This window comes from Globicephala melas, chromosome 8, assembly GCF_963455315.2.
Source record: "Globicephala melas chromosome 8, mGloMel1.2, whole genome shotgun sequence".
Lineage (NCBI taxonomy): Eukaryota > Metazoa > Chordata > Mammalia > Artiodactyla > Delphinidae > Globicephala > Globicephala melas.
Window position 1 is genome coordinate 2,241,695 of NC_083321.1, and position 20,874 is coordinate 2,262,568.

At 46.6% G+C, this 20,874-nt stretch overlaps 1 protein-coding gene across 4 annotated transcripts in view; it reads right to left on the bottom strand.

Annotated features, from left to right (window-relative positions):
• Nucleotides 1-15,192, bottom strand: part of NAP1L4 (nucleosome assembly protein 1 like 4) — a 63,672-nt gene extending 48,480 nt beyond the window's left edge. For 2 of the 4 annotated variants that reach the window (XM_030833185.2, XM_030833187.2), the window contains exon 1: nucleotides 15,075-15,192. The gene's annotated coding sequence lies outside the window, so the exon portion shown is untranslated. Of the gene's footprint in view, nucleotides 1-14,588; nucleotides 14,718-15,051 lie in introns of those variants that run through there. The other 2 variants (XM_030833186.3, XM_060302775.2) reach the window with 2 other exon arrangements.
• Between the last annotated feature and the right edge of the window lie 5,682 nt (nucleotides 15,193-20,874).

Below are 20,874 nucleotides of genomic sequence, written 5' to 3' on the forward strand. Positions count from 1 at the left end.
TCTCAAGACGGCAGGAGAAGGAACCCAGATTGGGCCCAAGGGCGATGGAAGGCAGGGTTTTCCCAACTCCAGCATCAGGAGTGAGGACAGGGCTCCAAGCGCCACTTCCCATTTAGGGCAAGTGTGGGGTATGCATTCCTTCCACACAGAAGGAAATAACCAGTGTTTTCTAAAGACAGGGTTTTTTCTTTTCCTGGAATAAAAGAGATCTCATGATCAAAATCAGTCATTTATCAACAACGCATGATAAGTGAGTGGTTCTGTTTAGCACCGTGAGGATAGTTAGAGGAATATCTTAAATTTCAATATATTTGGAGTAACAGGTGAGTTTGGTTACTGTGGGTGAGGTTCTGATGGAGGCTGGGGATCTGCCAGGGACAAGCTAGGGTGAATTAGTTCCTACCACTCAACAGATCTCTGTTCAGCTCCCCATGAGGCGCCACTGAAGAAAGCACATCAGCTTTCTACTCCCTGTATCGTTAAAATTTTCATCACTCCACCGAAGAGATACATGCTGGAGGAGACGTCAGTCTCCTAGATTCCAGTGGGGAATGAACCCATGGCCATCTGAATCACATACAAGTGTTACAAGGGTGCAGGAGGTAGCCTAGAGATTCACCAGTCCCATTAATGCTTCTGGAACACTGGAAAGCTTTTCGGTAAGAGTCCAGGCTTAAGTGAGAGGGATTCCTTTAGGGGTGGGGCACCCAATGGAATGCTGTAATGTCAGGTGCCAATTTAAGTATAGCCACAAAGATGCCAAAGGAAAACCTTGTATCTCTGCCAGACAGGTTTCACCACCCTTCTAAGGATAATGGCCAGGCCTCCAGTTCAGGTTCATCATCACCAGCAATCAGTAAGGTTGGTGGAATGAGAGTTCTTGTAAGGTGGGAGCAAAGGGGTGCATTACAGCCAAACTAGAGGGCGGCAAGGAGGCCAAAGAAAGGACAATTACAACTATAGCAGCATGACTTGGCTGAGTGATACAGAATTGGCTGAAACAGGTTTCACAGGCCTGGGCCGGATATCTCTGATCTCTGGAAAGCTGTCTGCTTCAGTCCTTAGAAATTCTTAGCTTTCAGTCTTGAGTTGGGCTGCAGGTCCACTCAGGTTTGGGGTCCTTTCTAAGATGGGACACATGAATCCAGAAGTCTAACTCTGGGAGCTTCGTGGCACAGGGATTAGTCAGTAACACCTGGTAGAAGTCCTTCCAGTGAGGGAGGAGGGAGTCTTTATGCATAGGTCTCTTCCAGTAGTTGAAGTCTCCAGGCTGTAAACTGACATCTTCATCCCCAGGGAGCACACTGCAGAAAGACTGCTCTACTACAGCACGATTACTCTCAATGGATCTTAGACCCCTGCAAAATGTGAAGTATGTAACCTTTTATTGTGGGGTCAAACAAAGCAGAGGCTAAATGCTTTGGCCATCCGTGACTATTTCGAAGGGTGAGAATTTATGAGTCCCAAATGTAGATCTAAGATTCAGAAGAACCAGAGCACTACTTTTGGCCAATGTATCTGGAGGGTTTCAACTAACTCAGCCAGCCAGCTCTTTACAATTACACTTGCATGAACCAGCCCTGAAGGCTGAGGATGATAAGCCTGATGGAAACCGCCCAGTGAAGTAGGTCCCCTGGAGTTCCAGGGGCGGGAGAGGTCCTCAAGTGGGAAGGATCTTTTCTACAAGGACTTTAGCTATGGAAGAGGGAGTCACCACTCTACATGGAAACGCTCGAGTCCGACATGAAAACCGTTACGAGAGCGTATTTATACCCATGAGTGGGGGCAACTGTATGAAATCCACCTGCAGAGCGTGAGCAGTCTGGTGCATTAAAATGTCCTGAGGCGGGACAAACAGGCTTCCTTGGGCTCAATGTATGACAAGTAGAACAAGCAAGACAAGTGCCTTTTGTGGTCTTGCTGGTGTTTCTCTATCAACACTGATTTATAAAGGTTACCCTTTTCTCAGTGGACCAATGGTTTAATCCATGTACAGTGGTCAATAAGGGAAGTTTTAGATTTTCTGGCAGAAACAGCTTATTACTGGGTTCAAACCAGAGCCCCTTTTCTTCATGGGTCCAACAGTCAGCCTTTCAGATTTCCAGTTGTGCTCTTCTCTTTCAGAGGCCAGCTGTTATCCTCCCCTGGCTAGTTCTCTTAGGTCTTTGCAGGGGGAAGAGCCTTTTGGACCATGACGGAGGTTTGGTCTATGGGTATCATAAAGGAAGTGTTTTTTTGCAGAGGTATCAGGGAGGTGGTTTCCTTTGGCTTCCAGTGAATCAGACTTGCAATGCCCAGGCCCTTTAATGATAGCTAGAGCTGCCGGCAGCAGTATGGTGTCCAACAGACTTTGGGCATAAGGGCCATGCTTAATTTTATCTCCACTGGGAGTAAGGAAACCCTGTTGTTTCCATAACATTCCAAAGCACTGCACCACTCTACAAAGGCATACTATCAGTAAAGAGGTGTGCTGTCTTGCCTTTGACTAAAATGCATGTTTGAGTGAGGGTATACAAGCAGACCTCCACGGTACTACATGTTTGGTGCCAGACTACTGCAGTAAAGCGAGTCACATGAACTTCCTGGTTTCCCAGTGCATATAAACGTTTACATTATATGGTAGTTTGTTGAGTGTGCGATAGCATTATATCTTAAAATACAATGTACATACCTTAATTTAAAAATACTTTATTGCTAAAAAGTGCTAACCATCATCTGAGTCTTCAGCGAGTTGTAGGAACGTCAAAGGTCACTGACCACAGATCACTATAACAAATACAATAATACTGTGAGAATTACCAAAATGTCACAGTCACATGAAGTGAGCAAATGCTGTTGGAAAAATGGCGCTGACCGGCGCTGACCGACGCTGACACAGGGTCGTCACAAACCTTCAATTTACCAAAAGACACAATATCTGCAAAGCACAACAAAATAAGGTATGCCTGTGTGATTCAGCTTGTTGACCTGAAGCAGCCAAAGTCAGGGCGGCAGCCTCAATAACTTCACAGCCCCAGCACAAAATTCACCATTTTCATTTTTCAGGTAAGAGCCATTAGTAAACCACATAAGATCAGGATTCATCAAGGAGGTTTCCTGTAAGTAGTCATGAGGTGTCATCATGGGAAGTCATGGGGAATTTTATCAGTGGAGGAGGGACGATAGGTTGCAGGGTTGAGACTGTTACACTGAATGGGAGTGATGCGGGCACAGCGAGTAAGAAGATTTCAAAGGGGTAAAATGGCTTGCTGAGAGGTGTTGAGTGTGGTGTGAACTCAAGAGAGCCTCAACGGTGTGAGGTGCAAAGATGGTAGCCTTTACTAAGAGGACAGCAGCAGGCATAGCTCTAAGCCATGCCATATGCTCAGGCCAGGGATCTAACCGTTGGGTGTAGTAACCCAGGGGTCAGTGATAGCCCCATATTTTGGGGTAAATATCCCGAGGGCATTCCCTTCCTTCTCATAAACAATAAGGAAAAGGGTAGCTGATAATTTGGGTATTCAAGGGTCGGTGGATTTATTAAACTTTCCTTCAAAGGCTAAACGATCTTGGTCATCCCAAAAAATGAGGTCAGGTATGCTGTTCTTTAGAAAGGCATATAGGGTGACTTCCCCAGTGGTCTAGTGGTTAAGACTCCAGGCTCCCACTGCAGGGGGCCCGAGTTCAATCCCTGGTCGGGGAACTAAGATCCCACGTGCCATGTGGCACGGCCAACAACAAAAGGGAGCATATGGGGGGCAGAATCATTAAAGAGAAGTTTGGAACCCAGTTGCAACAATAACCAGCTAGCCCAAGAAAACTCTGTAACTGACATTTGGTTTGGGGGTTTGGAGAGTTTAAAATGCCTTGAAGCCTATCGGGATCTAGGTGTAGTCTCCATTCTGAGATTAAATGTCCTAGATATCAAACATGAGTTTGGACAAATTGCAGTCTTTCCTTCAAGGCCTTATATCCCTTAATGGCTAAGATCTTTAACAGGTGAACAATGTCTCTGTGGAAATTTTGGGAGGGCGAGCAAAGAAGCAAATCATCTACATGTTACAGTAAGGTGGTGCCTCCAGAGAATTCTACGTCATTTAAGTCGCCTTTAAAATCTGTCAGAAGAGGAACCTCAGTAAAGCCCTGACGCATGACTGTCCAGGTATATTGTTGTCCTTCCCAGGTAAAGGCAAAAAGATATTGACTCTTTATCAACAGGAATACTAAAAAAACATACTGCCTAAGTCGACCACAGTGAAAAAGTTGCTTCCCGTAGAGATGAACACTGACAGCACGTGGGGATTACAGGTGACAGGGTGGCAAGGAATTACAATGCTGTTTATTGCCAAAGGTCCTGCACAAATCTCCCTCCTTGGCTGCTGGGTTTTTTACAGGTAAGACAGGGCTATTACAAAGACTAGTGCAAGGGACAAAGAGTCCTTCGGCCTTACCATCTTCTATGATAGAACTTATGTCCTGGAAGACTTCTTTATTTATAGGGTATTGTATGTCTTAATAGGAGAGGCACTATGAATTCTGCCTATGTCTGTTGAGGATTCTGCCCAAAGAGTGGGGGGGAGGGGTACCTGGTTAATAGTCGGTAAGTCCAAAGCTTGGTCTTTTTAGCTTTGCAATGTAATAAAGGCAAAAAGGGGTTTAATCTTCCTAAGTGTTGATTTGAACTGTTGATTTTGAGGGAAAAAGTGGCAGCATGCTATTTCTCCAGGAAATCTCATCCTAATACATGTATAGGAGCCACACTGCTGAGGAGAAATGGGTGTTTGTTTTGCAAAGGCCCCAGACAAAAAGGTATGGGCTGGGAAACAGGGACATGGTGCAGCGTGAGGTCCCCACTATTGGAACGTATGTAATACTGTGAGGAAGGAACTGTTTCGCTGTAGTTAGGCTGGGCGCTGACAGAGCAGCCCCTGTGCCAATTAATACTATAAGGAACTTGTCTCTGATCTGGAGAAGAGTCTTCCCCAGGCTATTTAATGGACGGACAGGGAACAGTCCCTGTGTGTCCTCTGAGTCACATCCTTGGGGTGGGTTTGGCTGTCGGTTCTTGGAGGGTTGCAAGTGTTTGGATTTCAATTTACAGCAATCCTTTTTCCAATGGCCAGATTTGCTTTGAGTCTCCATCTGCGGGAGTTGTCTTTCTTTTGGTGTCATCTTCTGGGGTACGAGCCAATTGAGTGGCCAAAGTGACAAGATCAGGGTAGACACTGTTTCCCATTCTATACAGGTTCTTTTGACTAACAGGGTGAGTCCTTGGTTAGATCATATACAAACGTGGAATTAAAAGCCACCTGGGTGGATTCGGCATCTGTGGGAAGCCTGAAATTTTCCTTGAAAACAATCTGGAGCCTGCTCTAACAGTTATGGACAGATACAGCAGGCTTTTGGGTGCATGCTTGAATCTTGTTCCAGTCCATGGACTAGGGGAAGACTCTAGGGATGGCTTCATGCAGGCTTCTGGCTGTACTGCCAGCCTGATCACATGAAAGGGCTGGTGGTTGGTTTCGTTTAAGCCTAAGAGATCGGACTTCCCTGGTGGTGCAGTGGTTGGGAATCTGCCTGCCAATGCAGGGGACACAGGGTCGAGCCCTGGTCTGGGAAGATCCCACATGCCGTGGAGCAACTAAGCCCGTGCACCACAACTACTGAGCCTGTGCTCCAGAGCCTGCGAGCCACGACTACTGAAGCCCGCATGCCACAACTACTGAAGGCCGCGCGCCTAGAGGCGTGCTCTGCAACAAGAGAAGCCACCGCAATGAAAAGCCCGCACACCGCAACGAAGAGCAGCCCCCGCTCACAGCAACGAAGACTCAACACAGCCAAAAATTAATTAATTAATTAAATAAAAATAAATAAATCAAAATTTAAATTGGGGGAGGGAGCCTAAGAGATGGTTCAGGGTTTTCTCAACTGGTTGTTTTAGTCCAGTGCTGGGCTTGACTTATTTTAGACAAGCATGTGGACTGTTTGATAGAGACTGGAGGGACCAAGCTGGTAAATCAGGGTTACGATACTGAATTCCTCACCAAATCTATGAGGATCCATGTTACCTTGGGAAAGTCCTTATAACCCCAAGCCCTTTTTTGTTTTTTTAAAGATATCCTTGATGTGGACCATTTTTAAAGTCCTTACTGAATTTGCTACAATACTGCTCCTGTCTTATGCTTTTTGGTTTTCTGGCCATGAGGCATGTAGGATCTTAGCTCGCCGACCAGGGGTAGAACTCGTGCCCCCTCTGCATGAAGGTGAAGTCTTAACCACTGGACCACCAGGGCAGTCCCTAGCCCTAAGCTTGACCTTTGCCCATGGGGTACAGGAAGTTTGCTATGGTTTAGCAGGATGCTCAGAAGGTCTAATTTTGAAAGGGAAGTTTTAATGGGCTTGGCAGGTGAGGGTTCAGTGACAGGAAAGAAAGGAAGTTCAGAGAGAGGGGAGGGATAAGGAGGCAGCAAAGATAGAGGTACAAAGGAGATGGAGCAGTAAGGGTAGGAGGGACCTCAGCTCACACCAAGAAAGAGGGCAGTGACATTTTAAAAATCCACCTTTAGCTGCTTATTTGCTTCAATTTGGAAACAGTATTTGGTAAGGAGGCCATTTTATAATCCTGAACCCATTTAGAAGCCTCCAGATAACAATTAAAATAACTACCCTATGTGGATGGTTTAATCTGGTAACCATGGTCTTCTAACTTGGTTCGGAGAAAAACAAGTTTGGGAACATAAAGGGTTTCTTGTAACGGCCACTGAAGTTCTAAGTTATCCTTAGTAAGACTGGTCCATTTAGTCAAAAATGTCTATGAGGAAAGATCATATAAAGATCAATAAAACACATCAGGTGGGACTTCCCTGGTGGCGCAATGGTTAAGAGTCCACCTGCCAACACAGGGGACACGGGTTCGATCCCTGGTCCGGGAAGATCCCACATGCCGTGGAGCAACTAAGCCCAAGTGCCACAACTACTGAGCCTGCGCTCTAGAGCCTGCGAGCCCCAACTACTGAGCCCACGTGCCACCTCTACTGAAGCCCGCGTGCCCTAGAGCCCGTGCTCTGTAACAAGAGAAGCCACCACATTGCAGTGAAGGGTAGCCCCCGCTCACCGCAACTAGAGAAAGCCCGCGCGCAGCAACGAAGACCCAATGCAGCCTAAAATTAATTAATTAATTAAAAAACACCTCAGAGGGACTCCCCTGGTGGCGCAGTGTTTAAAACTCCACGCTCCCAATGCAGGGGGCCCAGGTTCGATCCCTGCTCAGGGAACTAGATCCCACATGCATGCCACAACTAAGAGTTCACATGCCACAAATAAGGAGCCCACCTGCCGCAACTAAGACCCAGTGCAACCAAGTAAGTAAGTAAGTAAATAAATAAATAAATATTTAAAACAGCCAAACAAAAACACACCAGAGTTCCCGAAGGGAGCCACCTCTAAAACATTTAGATGATTGGTATCCCATTGTTGGATTCAGAACAAAAGAGTACTCGCCAGAAGGACAGTCTGTCCCTATCCAGATCCCAAATAAAGCCAGAGAGCTCAACCAAAACGAGGGAGCTTGAGATCCAAGAGGAGACTTGCCTAACCAAGTTACGGCAACTTGTGAAAGTGAAGAGCACAAAGGGCTCAAGTGTGGGTACCTTGCTCAACTCTGGGGGTTGCCACTCCTTGGTGGGTATCTCCTTTGGATCCCACTTCTGACACCATGTAATGGCAACCTAAAAGAAAGGAGGTAAACTGAGGCAAGCTCAAGTTACCAGAAATCGAGTTTATTTGGGAATAGCAGAAGAACTGCAATTTGGGACACGTTAAACTGCAGTGAGTGACAGGTGAGCCTGAAGGTTTAGGGCAGGTTGCTTTTACAGGCAAAGAGTGCAAAAGGGGAAAACCCAGTTAGGAGCCACGCAGCAAGTTCACTGACTTGAAGATGGAGAGAGATTCTTGGAAGACACTCACCGGTTATAGCATAAGTCTCAATCTTCTGTAAAGCAGGCAATTTTGGGAAATCAGTCTCACAGTCTTCAACTTTCATTTTCCTGAGGATGCATGCATGAGAGCTACCCGTTCATACCCTCTGGTTCCATTTTAGATTAAAATCCTTTCACATTTCAGATCCAGACCCTCTTGACCTTTCCCTACCCCCACCAACCACTTCACTTCCTGCCACCACTTCCACCTGCTCAATTCAAAATTACTGTTGCTGTTGTTGGAATAGATGACAATCAACAGCTCAGTCAGGGTCAGGATCCTGCAGTTCAGCAGCATTCCCAAGAAACCCACTGTCTAGAAGTAGAGTGTGAAGCCACTCCTTCTATCCTGTTCACTATGTAGTAGTCTCTGGGACCGAAACAGCCTCTGACATAATAAACACCTGGTGAACGAATAAACACTCTATTGCAGAATAGAGGCCAAAGACGTTCACTTTCCCACAGAATGACACCACTCCAATTTAAAAGATCCCATGGATACAATGATCCTATTTTCGGTGACATGATGACAAAGCAATTAAGTTAAACCCAACAAAACATTCTCTCCGCCCCCAAAAGGAGTTAAATCAAGGAAAGAAAAACAAACAAAATAATGAGTTTAAACAATAGAAAAGAAAATACTCTGAGGTCAAAACAACAACACAAACCCAGAAATCAATGTTTAAAGCAAAGCACACACACTATAAACAATATGGTTTTGATCCGGGTTTGAATCCCACCTCCATCATTTCCTAGCTGTGTAACCTCGGTTTCAACATCCATAAACTAGAAGGGACCTACCTGAGAGGCTGCTGTGAAGACGGAATTAAACACAGGAAGTGCCCAGTACACGATCTACTCCAGGTCTCTCTCCACTTTTATAACCGCTTACAAATCATCCTATCTATTGCTTGATATGAAACCAACAAATCGAGTTAGTTTAAACATTGCTACCCTTATCTAAGAAAAAATAATGTAGAGTGGTGACATATCACAAACAAGCTGGAGTTGTTACTCAAGTTTCACACCACAATTTATTCGCTTTTGTTTAGCAATCACTATCAAACAAAACTTTCTTAAAATAGAAAATTATAAGGAATTACCAAATTTGCAAGTGTGAGAAATATAACCATCCATTTGTTTTAAATGGTGGCATACTGCGTTTAATATTAATTTTATGAAACCACAGTCCCAAGCCTCATCAAAAGGGTCTCTTACTTCTAAAAGGCAATCAAGTTGACATATGAAAGGAATACCAGGCAAAAGAACATTCTAAAACTTCAAAAGAATACAGCTATTCAGTTTCCCTTCCAGGGTCAAAAACTTTGAGCCTATAATTCTAAATCTGGATTGACATGCAAATTTCCATGATTACACAAATGAATGTTTTGCTTTTATTTATATAAGCTACCTCACAATCCGATTTATGGATTAATTTATTTTTACCCCAAACAAAAAAATTTTCCTAGGGGAAAAAAATTTATTTTTGTAGCAAGTTATCCAATATAACTTTAAATTCTTAATTTTTAACTGAAAACATTTAGCCTACAGTTAGAGAGTAATCCTATAATTTCAAATTGGGCCACTCTCAAGAGACAAAGAAGGTGTAAATTGGGGAACATGGTCGCCCTTCACATAACCAAAACTTTTAATACATTTATTAGCTGTCTTAAGTCAGAGGTCCTCCATATCTTCCCATGAGATGATTAAAATTAATTTAAATGTAATCAACATGTTTCTGTTAAGACTTTAGAATTTCAATATAGTCTATAATACTTATTAAATTAGGGTGGCAGTTAAATGAACCCCACAGCATAATCATTTGGTTCACATAAAAGTCTGAGGGCTGGCGATCCCATCGTGGAGTCTGATCAGTCCCAGGGTACAGGTCCAAATCCTCCAGGAGTACCAGACCATACTTTGGCTTAGGACACATCAGAAAGGACAAAGAAGCCATTCATCTGCTCTAAGAAGGAATCAGGATATCCCCACAGGACATCCCAATGTCTCTACCCACAAAACCTGGCCACTACACAAAGCCCTAATCAGGAGATTCTTTATCCAGTCTCTGTCACTGCATTCCTTAGTACTGGGAGTTAATTGCGTTGGATTCAATATGCCAGCAGGTAAGTCAAAACATCTAAAATAAACAACCAGATAACTTATGTAAATAGCTGAAATAATGGAAAATGTCCTTGTAAATCAACAAACCCTTCAATATACTTGTAATCTCTCAAGAGTTAAAAAAAAAAAAGTGTTCAGATTCTAAACTCAAACCAGTGGTCTTAGAATTATGTTCTGATTTCAATCACGTGTAATGATTGATAATCTAATACATATGCACTTCTTCTTTTGCCACGATCGAAAAATCTATTTTAAAAATCACATATATTACATGTTTACAGATGAACTAAAGTGGCAAATAATTATTGCTGCTAAATGTTAGGTACATATGGGGGAATCACTACTTCTACATATGTTTGAAACTTTTTATTGTCATGTTTTTGAAAAAAGAATGGATGAATGATCCATCTCTGGCCTCCCACTGAAGAGTAAGTTCCATGAAGGCAGAGATCTATCTACTTGCTCAACGCAGCAGTCCCTGGGCCCAGCACAGGACTAGGCAGGAGACAGTGGCCAAGCAATCTGCTTCACCCATTCGCTCACCGCTGCTGAGTGATGATCTGCTCGTGTGTCACCTGTATACAGCATGGTGGTGTCAGGGACCCTAGGCACACCTTAGCCGCTCCTAAGAAGGTTCGGAAGACACACAGGAAGTCACATCTGCTTAGAAGATCGAATGGCCATGAGACAACGGTGGACTGTTTTTTCAGAAGCTTGCTAGAGACCAAGCCCTCAGTTTTCAGGAAGAAAGTAAAAAAGTTTCCCTTCTTTAACCAAAACAGTCTATTTTTACTCAAGGCACACTGGTTCTTCATCGTTATAGCTCCAATTTCCTCCTCCACTCTATTGTCCGCAATTCGTTAGTATATGACTGAATGAGTCAAATATTTGAAGGTTTTTCTTAATCCAAGGTCTGGTCACCTTGTCAGTAAGGCTTTACCCTCTCCACCCTATTTAAAACCCAAATCCCTATTCCTTCTCTCTACTTTTGTTTTCAAAAGCACCTACCACTGTCTAACTTGTTTGTCTCCCAGTGTGGAAATACTTGAGGGCAAGACCTTTTGTCTGTTTGTTCAGTGCAATAAAATACCCCAGTACCTAGAACTGTGCCTAGCAGAGAGATGGCATTCGTGGATGAACAGATGCCAAGCACTGAAAGCTACTTTGGATAACTGGGTAAACAAGTAACGTTTTAAATTACAATACTTACACCCTTTGCATGTATTTAAATTGTATAGTCGATCTTCCTACCACACCACACAACTATTACACAGAAATCATCTTCTCTTGTTTTTGAACAGGCTTTTTGGGATAATAATAAAATGCACAGTACATACACTAAAAAAAAAAAAAAAAAAAAAGTCCCACAGACCCAGAATGGAAGCACCTTTAATAACAGCTGACAGTATACTTTTAAGAGGAAATTTTCAAGGCTACACAGTGAGGGGCCAATATCAAAAGGTAAAGTTCATTAAGTGATCTTTTGTAGTTTTCTTACTACAGAAATACACTGCCTCTCCTGTTACTAAATACTCATGAAATTTAAAATTCAATGGCAAACAGTGTAAAGCAGCCCTGCTTTCTCTGAAGAGGGCAGGGTAGAAAACCAATGGCTGTCAAACAAAAACAAACCTACGTCGTCTGTTTTGAAAATTCCGTAACAGTCAAACATAAAATTCTTCACTACCCATTAATAAGGGTTGTGCTCAAGGAAAAATCTCACAATTGCAGTTTAGGAAGGCAAGTATTCACTGAACTAGGAGAAATTGTGTAAATTAAGCTAAGGCTGGAGGAGAGCAATTTCCTGCAATAATTCCGCACCAGCTACCTTCTACTTCTGAAACCATCCCAGTGGCAGACTAGTCAAACTAAGTAATATGAACCTTTTACTTTGGATGCCTAAACACCTTTACCTCTAGAAAACAGAACAGCACTCCTTAGACAGCAATCCCAGACCAACCTCCCAACGCTCCTCAATGCTGCCTTGATATTCAAAATGCCATCACTGGGAACACTGGTTCTAAGCAGTAATGGTTCTTCCCTGTTTCATACTGGTTGGTGGCCCTTAGGGCTTTGGGAATTTAAACCACCCTCGGCCTACAGATACTATTTATCAAAAAAAAACCACAAAAAAAAAAATCCCACAAAAAACAAACCAAAAAACCCCCCTGGGTTCTCCAATAAAACTTTTGGAAGTACAACATGAGCTTATCAGAACAGTTTTAAACCATTTTACAACTGTGGACAATGAACAGGAAAAGAAAAGCCGCTCTGAAAATAAGTAATTCGTAACTCTTATGACCCCACGCACGCATTTTCATTTGAGGTCACCTCCTCCTGATGCTAGAAGACTATCAACTGCTCAAAGAAAAAAGGAAAAGATTTCACTCTGAACCCTAGCTGGTCAGAGAACTGCAGATACAGGGAATTAATATGCTCTCAATATCAAGAGGTTGGTAAAAATCCTGACAGGTTAACGGCAACATTTTAACTAAAGATTCAAGTATGAATTCAGACTGTCACGTACTGATGAACACATCCCAACTCGAAGCACTCAATTTCTAAAAAATTTTGAACTGTCTCATACAGATTAAAATCTCTCAACTCAGAATATCATAGAAGGGTCTGATAATCTAAATGGTCAATTCACAAAGCTACAATGTCTGTAAACTTTTAGAGGACACAACCCTAAAGCACATGTATCCTTTCCAGAATTCAGTTTACTGAGATTATCAAACCAAGTGATAAAATCAGCTACTGCAAAGAATTCAATCAATTTCTCCAATCTCTATTCTCTATAGTATTTTCAAAAGTAATGCAAAAGTCACAAAAGCATTTAGATGTTATTTTATAATACAGAGGCACAAATAACCGCAGACATTCTGAATTAGTAACACGGGTCAACCAGGGAAAAAAAAGACTGTAAATGTATGTGTAATAACAGGTATTTAAGACAGCACTACAGCGTAGAAATTATTTATATAATTATAATTATTTTGAGAATAATTACTCTACCATGAGAAGAGGCCTCAAACTTCTAGTGAAAGTGTTCCTAAGTAAACTTGAAATGGTCACAATTCCTATACCTATTTTATCTATAAAACGAATCCCCTTTGTCACTATAATTCTATAAGAAATTAAGTTTTGTAATGGTATTTTTATTGACCAAGAGTCTTATCTTCAATCCTTCCAAATCTCAGAATAGAATACTTTACCTTCAAAACATGAAAGAAAAAACTTTCCTTGTCACAAAACAAAACAAAAAAAGGCAGCTAATAAATTGAGAAAATTCATTTTCTGGGGTTTCTTTTTCCTGTCAACTCTTAACAAGTTAACCACTAATAGATAACGCTAATTTTTAAGCCATCTCCCTCTACTTTAGTCACTCATTTAACCTTTTAAATATATCCCTACTCTATCACCACCTTTCTTTCTCGGAAGTTCATTTTACATTTGCATATCATTTATCCCTCTAGCTATTGTTAATCACCGTCTGAAATCATTTCCAGATTCTACTATGGGAAGCATTTAGCATTCTGTGGAATCACAGAATTCTGAGCTGGAAATGATCAACCAGCATCAGTGATGCTCAAAAACTAGACTTCAGTGAGGCTCAGCGCAATAACAAAAACAATTTATTAAAACTTCTCATCTCTTCTACAGAAACAGTAAAGCTGGGCAAAATTAAAACTGCCTGTATTTTAATCCAAGTTATGGATTAATCTTCCAGGGCCGCAAGCTTCCTGAGTGGTTAAACGGGAAAACAACAGTGCTTATCGCATAAGTTATTAGACTATTATGAAATGAGTCAACGCAGGCAGAGATTATCGGAGTCCCTGGTGTGCAGGACAGCTATTAATCACTTAGAGATACAGTTACTTCTACAGGAAGGCAGTAATTTTTGAAAAGACAACTTTTAAGTTCAACAACTCACTCTGAGAATTTTCACAAGCCTATTTTTATACTTTACAGCGACATGCAAGTAAAACAGAGGGGACATGTGAACCAAAGCCCTGCTGGCAGGTGAGTGCAGGAGCAACCCCGCCAGGAACCCGACACAGCCTTCTTCGGGGCCCAAAGGCTTCTTGCAGGACTCGGCTTATACAGACCGGGGATAACTGCGGACGGCGGGAAGTCTAATCATTAACAGAAAGCATTCGGAAAACACAGGATCGAGGGGGCGGGCGGGGGCGGGGGAGTGGCCCAGCAATCAGGTACAAACACACCGATGTGACTGCTGTCACCACCTCCGGACTAAGACGCGCAAGGCAACGTCCCATCCGTGACGCTCACGGACTTCTCGGACGGCCCCACTTCCCCGTCCGCAGGATGACGTTAAGCAGTAAAGTAGCGCAGACTCGGCGGCCACCCTGCCGGGCACGCCGGGCCCGTCCGGCTCCCGGCGCGTCCGTTAACGGCTGCGAGCGCACGTCGCCGCCCGTCCCCGACAACACCCAGGACCGTGTAAGGTCCTGGTGTCGCCCCGGCACACGCGGCAGCCTCACCCACCCGTCGGACGCGGGACCGGAGCCCGCTGCAGCCGCGGCTAACGGTCACTCAGCCCTGGGAAGGCTCCGGTTCCGAAAACAAAAGGCCCCTGGGCGGCTCCGCGTTCGCCCGGGTCCTCGCGGCTCGACCCGTGGCCTTAACCTTCCCGGGGACGCCGCGGGGCCGGCGGGCGGGAGCCGCGCGGGAACAAAGCTCTCCTGACCTTCAGGCCGCCGCGGGAGGGGCGGGGCGCGACACCTGCCGCCGCCGCCGCCGCCCGGCCCCGCCCGGCTCCCCGCGTGCCCCGGTCGCATCCGCGTCGCCCGCTCCCGCCCGCCCGCTCCCCACCGCCGCTCCGGGCGCTCCGGGCCCGGCCCCGCCCCTGCCGCCCCGGCCTCCCGAGATAGCGGCCCCGGGCCTCCTCCGCGGCTCCCACCGCCCCGGCCCCGGTCCCCGCCCCGCCGGCCGCCACTACCACCGTTACCCGGCCGAGCCTCGCGTCCGCACCTCACGCCTCCTGCGGCAGTGGCGGCGGCCGTCTGGGTTTCGCTCGCTCCGGGAGTGCGCCGCCGTGGCCGCCAACAACGCCGCCTCCCATTGGCTGAGTCTCCTGGCCCCGCCCTCCTCGAGCAAAGCGGGCTACGATTGGGAGGGCGCGGCGCAAGTCAACTACGCTTCGGCGCCGCCGGTGACGGCCAATCGGAGGCCGCCCAGGAGGCGCCGCGCTGAGCGGGGCTGAGACCCGCGGGCCGGATGCAAATAGGGATGTGTGACGTCAGCGTGGCGCGCGCCCGCGTTCCTTCCGCTCCTTTAAGGACCGGAGGCGCGCGGAGGTCACGTGTGGGGGAAGTGTTCTCTTCGGGCGCACCCCTTTTCCGGCCCCACACTCATCCCGGTCTGCGCAGCCCATTCCCCATCCCAACAGCCCACCCCGACCGATCACCCCCGCTCGGGCGCAGTCCACCCGCCGGCCTGTGCACCCCCCTTCCCCAGCCCCCCGTGGGACTGGGCGCTGTCTCGGGGCCCACCCACCTCCCGCGACCCCTGCCTCCCCCCCACCCCAGTTGAGTTCCAGCCCCAGGGACGCGCGCGCTGACCCCGCCGACCTCCGCGACCCCATGGCCTGGGCTTCCCCCCTCAAATCCCCGGGCTCGTGCTGCCTGCTGGTCTTGGCGCGTGGGGTCCCCTCTTCCTCCCCGACCCCATGCCGCGCACTCACGGGCTCTCCCGGGGCAGCGCCCAGGCCCGTGTCCCCAGCGTCTCAGCCCGGCTCGGGCCTAACAGACCCACCGGACAGAAGAAAGGGCCGGGCGGCTGGGGCCGGGGTACTGACCCCGGCCTCCCCACGTTACAGTTCCTGGAAAAGCGTTAATCTGAAAACCGCTTGAGTAAGACGACAGTTCGGTGGAAACCCACATCCGCCAGGCCCGGGCTTCTGAGAGTGTGTTTCTGGGCGCTATCTTCCGTTGAGGGGTCTTTGATTATTTTTGTCCGTTTCTTCAGAAACTTTCCTTTCTTTGAGCGCGGTCGCTTCTGAAACCCGTTCTAACTTTCATCAAGTTTGAAGGGGGCGGGGGGGAGGAGTTTGAAAGCATCCAGAGGCTCTTGTTGGATGGGGCTGTTAAGGACGTAACGTCAGTTAACCAGCCGCAGGGTGCCCAGCAGGTGCCCAGGTGGGACCCACACGGCGGGGACCAGCCTCTGCCCCGCATCTGTACTGAGAGGGCGTGTGTGGGATCCCTGCTTGCCTTACTTGGATTTTCTGACTTTTCTGTAGTGACCTTGTTTTGTTTTTGCTGAGGATGGGGCCGAGCTGGGGGAGGAGGCAATAAACTACGAAAAAAAAGAGCACCAGCATTTTCAAGTTTGGAGGTCTGTCCTCCTCCTGTTTACTAAAGGCGCATATCCACGAGGCCACTGTATCTGGCCCTGCCTGTCTGTTCCGGGGTTGGAGCAGGTGGTGCAGCACGCCGGCGCCAGTTGGGGGAGCAGCCTGTGTGCTGGCCACTGGGCCTGGCCCTTGGTGGAACGGCTGTAGTGGAGTAGTGGCCTCTCCCTGGGTCACTTCAGTGAGTTGGTGGGAAGGTGGGCGACATTGTCCACAGCCTTTCTGCAACAGGACTGAGAATGCTGTTTTAATTTCCTGTGGCTGCCACAACAAAGGGACACAAGCCGTGGGGCTTAGAAAGTACAACAGCATTGTGTTCTCTCACCGTTCTAGAGGCAGGAAGGCAGAAATCAAGGCGTTACAGGGCTGGGCTCCCTTCAGAGTCTCCAGGGGAGGGTCCTTCCTGCCTCTTCCAGCTTCTGGGAGCTCTGGGCCGTCTTGGGCTTGTGGCTGCATCACATGGCCTTCTCTGTGTCTCTATGGGTCCTCCCCCCACACACGCTGGTCAAGCCACAGCAGGAGTTTAATTGCTAAAGGATTGATGAAGTGACATTTTCCAATAAAGGGAGACGAAGATCATTTTATATATACTTTTTAAATTATTGGCTGCGTTGGGCCTTCGTTGCCGCGCGCGGGCTTTCTCTAGTTGCGGCGAGCGGGGGCTACTCTTCATTGCGGTGCGCGGGCTTCTCATTGCGGTGGCTTCTCCTGTTGCGGAGCATGGGCTCTAGAGCGCAGTCTCAGCAGTTGTGGCTCGCGGGCGTAGTTGCTCCGCGACGTGTGGGACCTTCCCGGCCCAGAGATCGAACCCGTGTCCTCTGCATTGTCAGGTGGATTCTCAACCACTGCACCACCAGGGAATTCCCCGTAGATCATTTTGAAAAATATTATAAGATCAGAATTACATTCAGGGCTCATGGGAAAGAATTGAGAAGTATTATCAGGAATCTTTTAAAAAGCGCAAAATATTTAACATGTGACCAAACAGCTCAAAATATCCCTACTCAAGTTCAGAAATACAATTATGTATTAGGAAAACATTACTCTCATTTTAGCCTGTTATAACAGGGTTAGTTGTTAATTAGTTCTGTGCTCCAAAAATGAATTATCTGAAACACTGTCTAATTACTATGCTCACAAGCTAAGCGAAGGAGTTTGTTTTGACATATGAAATCCAAAAATGGAAAGCATTACAAAGGAGGCAACTTATTAGTTACTGACACACTTCACTGCATTTGTGTTTAAAGATTCAAATACTACTTCTGCCTTAGGGTCCCTGGGTAACTTTTCATTGACTTTTGAGACGCTGGGTAATTTTACATGAAACTTGTTTTTTAACAACTGTTTTTATTTAGGACTTTTTAGTCCAAAGAGTTTTAGGTGCTAAGATGTAAACCTAAATTGCCACTGTCACCACTGAAATAATGAAGGGAAGATGAGATGTATGAATGTGGCATGGAGTCTATAGGAGGTAACAGATGAATCCATAGAAGCAGGTGAAGTGGCTTTCTCGAGGCCACGTTACTCTAGAAGCAAAACTGCCACTAGCTGAGTCTATTCCATTTGAAAAGTAAGTCATGACTCTGAATCTAAAGGATTCCCTGACTTTTCTTGCCGTTATTCTAATAATTACCTTGCAGATATTTTCTGTATGCACAGACTTTAATTTTAAACTACACGAGGGACTTCCCTGGCAGTCCAGTTGTTAAGACTCTGCACTTCCTCTGCAGGGGGCACGGGTTCGATCCCTGGTTGGGGAACTAAGATCCCACATGCCTCACAGCGTGGCCAAAAAAATTAAATAAATATAAACTACATGAGGCTAGGACCATAACAATTTTCCGGAACCCTTATTTTCCTATTTCACATCTGTATACATTCTTGTTAAAATGGGATTACTCGTTTTTCCCACTTCCTATAGTGCACTTCCAAAGAGTTTTGAGGTACCTCGGAACAAATACAATACTCTCGGTGTACAGTTAAGTGTCAATGATCATCCAAATTTTAGGTTTGATGAATAGTTCCTTCTTTGTGGTTACTCTTGCAGAGATCCCAAGACACAGAGCCTAGGGTGTGGAGCTTATGTTGATACTGGTTTTGCTGGTGGCTGCTTCCGGTTAAGGTTAAGACTTACTGATAACATGATCAGCAGAATAAACTATAGCAGGACAATAACAAAAATTATCAAGTGCAACCAGGACCATGCAACCCGTATGTGATATTAATACATTAGAGTGGAAATCGCAGCCGTCTGAAACCCAAACATTTAAACCTTCTAAGTCACTTATTCAGTAAGGTTTCATTCTTTAAAAATGTAGCATATAAATTCCTCTCCATACACTCAGGAAAGCAAATTAAAAAAAAAAAAGAGCACACAATTAGGGGACAAGTAGAAGTATAAAAGAAAGATGGGCTATTCAAGTCACTTTTTCACCCAAAGAACATAACAGGGCGACTTCCTAAGTTGATCTTACTCCCCAGGTATTTCTTTTTTTTTTTTTTTTTTTTTTTGCAGTACGCGGGCCTGTTACTGTTGTGGCCTCTCCCGCTGCGGAGCACAGGCTCCGGACGCGCAGGGTCAGCGGCCATGGCTCACGGGCCCAGACGCTCTGCGGCATGTGGGATCTTCCCGGACCGGGGCACGAACCCGTGTCCCCTGCATCGGCAGGCGGACTCTCAACCACTGCGCCACCAGGGAAGCCCCCCACCCCAGGTATTTCTTATAATGTCTTTTTAAATTTATTTAATTTTTTTTCCCATGCAACTTAGCCCCATAAAACCAAGCCAAATGATTCATCTGGGATTCAATGGGAAAAAAAGCGATGTGTTTCCTTATTAGAGGAAAATGTTCTGGTGGACTCACTTGCTAATGCTTTGTCGCTACATTGTATGTTAGGAGTGATTTAAAGTCTTGTCAAGGGTAACTTTCACCCTCCCTGCTGACATTGGGACCACTGTCCCTTGTAAATCATTAACCATCTACAGAGTCATCCTGTCCTGGATTTATGATCTTGAGAAAGACATTTACCTTCTTGGATATTAATTTCCTTATCTGCTAGAGGAGATAAGTGATCTTTTGGGTACCTTTTAGTGCTAACATTCTGTGATGCTAGGTTATACAGTTCAATGCAGGGAATGTATATAAAAACATTTTGCTCAATGAAAAATTACATAGTTGCATATTCTTATTCTCAGAGCCACTACCACCTCTTCTTACCTCATTCCCCAACCAGAGATTGAACCCATGCCCCCTGCAGTGGAAGCATGGAGTCTAAACCACTGGACAGCCAGGGAAGCCCTCTTGTGTCCTCTTCTTAAAAGGACACTCCAGTCACTGTCCTAGGGCCCACCTAATGGCCTCATCTTAACTTGATTACATTTGCAAAACCCCAATATCTGAATGTCACATGCCCAGGTTCCAGGAATTGGAGTTGAACCTGTAATTTGGAGGCTGCCATTCAGTCCACGTCGCACTAAGGCGGTGCCCCGGCAGTGGTCCTGGCCAGTAGGCCATGCAGCAGAGAGCAGGGGGAGAGGGGCAGGTGTTCCTGGGTCCAACCCCCCGGGGCCAAATCCTTGCTCTACCCGATTCCAGCCGGCAGGCCTGGCTGAGAGCCTGTGCCTCAGTTCCCCCATCTGTATAATGGGAACACTTAACAGCACCTGCTTCATGGGGCTGGGGGAGACTTGGAACAGCGCTGGTGAGCAGTCGCCTTGGTGCAGGTGTCTGTTCTGATGACCCCAGCCGCCTGGCACGGGCAGGGGACTCAGCACCTGAGGACACAGGGGCAGGGCGGGGAGTGGGTAACCTGCCCTTCAGTTCCTGCTCCCCAAGGCTTACCTCTCCTCCAAGGGCTCAGCCTGCATCCTGCCCCAGGTGATATCTGGTCCCTGGCAGCCCCAGGCCCTGGTGCTCAGTGGGGCCTGCACACTGAGTACGGGGCCACTCGGAGCCGCCCTTTGAGGGGCCAGAAGGGCTGACTCCTGGGTCTGCTTGTGGCCCAGACGCCACCTGGAGAAAGCAGGCCGGACCTGGGATGGTGGAGTCCACCTGTCCACACCTGTGGTCGTCCACGCCCCCTGGCCTGTCCCCTTCAGGGCTCTTACGGGTCTGGAGAAAGGCCCCTTTTGGGAGGTCGTGAACGATCTAAAACTCCTCTCTGTGCACATGTCCCTTTGTGGGCTCCTGCCATCATTTGGGTCCAGTCACCTCCTCTGAGGGGCCTTCCTTGAATATCCTGCCGCTGCCACCCCCGTGCTTATTACCATCAGGGCACCACTGCCAGCTTTCTTGACCACGGGCACTTGACGGGGAGCATGTTGATCCCCACCTCCTGCCCCATCCCCACCACTAGAAGGAGTGTATCAGGGAGGCTTCCAGGAGGAAGTGGTGTCCCAGCTGACACCTGAGAACCAGCA